The sequence below is a fragment of the Penaeus monodon genome, chromosome 30 (assembly GCF_015228065.2).
Source record: "Penaeus monodon isolate SGIC_2016 chromosome 30, NSTDA_Pmon_1, whole genome shotgun sequence".
Classification (NCBI taxonomy): Eukaryota; Metazoa; Arthropoda; class Malacostraca; order Decapoda; family Penaeidae; genus Penaeus; species Penaeus monodon.
Genome location: NC_051415.1, coordinates 19,701,240 through 19,702,961, shown reverse-complemented (window position 1 = coordinate 19,702,961; position 1,722 = coordinate 19,701,240). Strand labels below are relative to the sequence as shown.

At 43.8% G+C, this 1,722-nt stretch overlaps 1 pseudogene; it reads right to left on the bottom strand.

The window, feature by feature from the left end:
• Positions 1–756: 756 nt before the first annotated feature.
• Positions 757–1,722, bottom strand: part of LOC119592374 — a 2,320-nt pseudogene continuing 1,354 nt past the window's right edge.

Below are 1,722 nucleotides of genomic sequence, written 5' to 3'. Positions count from 1 at the left end.
GGAGACTGACCCGCTTGAGGCAACAGAGAAAGTAGAGAGTGAGTGAGAGTGCAACGGATAGCGTGCCCTTCCAGTCTGCCTCGTCAGCCATGCTAGTGTTACTCTCTCCAAGGTCACGGCAGACGTCTTTCCTACACTGATGAGATGGAAAGACGTGTTGGTCGGATGGAAATACTTGTCTTTTTCGTTGCGTTCGATTTCCAGACGGTATGGAACCAGTGCGAAGCTGTCTGCGTTGTGATGTTAGAGGAAGAGGATCTGACTAACTTTCAAATCATATTTCACTTTTATACTCAATAGTGCGAGGTCAGTTATTTTACTGGTGAAATGTTTCGTCAATGTTTTATTAAATTATTAAAACATATTGTAAAAAAAACAGACACCGGAATATACTCATGATAAAAATAACACACGAAATCACATGGTCATACACTGTCTGTTATTCCGTGGCCACCCGGGGGCAGGTCAAACGCGTCGCCTTCACAGAATGTTACTGAGTTTCTTCGAGGTGGCCAACGCAGAGGTGTTTGGAGAGCGGGCGTTGCATCACACTGCCAGTCGTTCAACTGATTGTTATCGCAAAGCCCTGGAATATTTTACCACGTTTGCGAGTCTTCCAGACAATCACCGCCTAAACTGAACATATTCTGTGTAAATAACCCATTTAAATTAATAACTTTCCTTTGTTAAATGATATTCATAAATAAGGACGTAAGTCTATTTTGCTTCGTGATAGTTACCCATTGGCGGGATGCGTTAGTAACTGCCACCAGTGCCAGTCGAATTACTGCTCGCAAGAACCTCGAAGTATGAGTAGGGGCACGCCTCGTGGTACGGCGTCCAGTCTTGACCCGTCTTACCTCGAATCTCCGCCTTCGTGTAATCCTCCAAGCTGTTCTTCCCCTTGGTAAGCCCGGCTGGCGCTGTGGACGTAAACACCAATGTAGTGAGAATTGAGAGTTAAGTCTGGATGAAAATCTAGCGCATCATCCATATTATTTGTTTCATTTCCCATGGGACATGATCTTACCTAAAGAACAGGTCAAGCATTTCCCCGACGAAACCGAGGTTCGGGAGAGCAACTTCGAACTTCTCACACATGGCGCGCAGAAGGCAGGCCTTTCCGTCCAGGCTCACTGACTCCAGACTCTCCTCCACCACCTTATACATCACCTCCCTGACAAAGGCATTTTATATACGTTTACTGTTGGCACATCTGTTAGTTTCCTATTATATCAGTATTTTATCTATGGAATATCTTCGAAATTCTTGCTATGGAATTGATATATTTCTTGTACCTATCTCACGCCACCAGCCAAGTCACCTGGAGATGGATCATCGTATGCCCACCTGTTCTCTTCGGATGTCAATTAAAGGTCATAAAAATTGACTGCAAAATATCGGACGTTGTTAAGATGTTAAATATCACCCAGGAAAAAAGTATTTACATAATATATCCGCATCGTTGAATTGCAGAGGACATAGCGCTAGGAAGCAAGATGGCTAGATAAGTGAGTTGAACAGAGGCGTAAGGATTTAGAAAGGTGGAGAAGATTAACAAGCGGTGCATCATGGTAAAAGAAAAGGAGAGTGGCTGTCTATGCCGCTGAATATACCATAAGTGGAATATATTAAGCATCGGATTTCAACGAGTCATGGGGATGGTAAAGGGGTTAATGAAGTAAAGAAACGTATGCCAGCTGGATGAAATGCCTGGGAAAG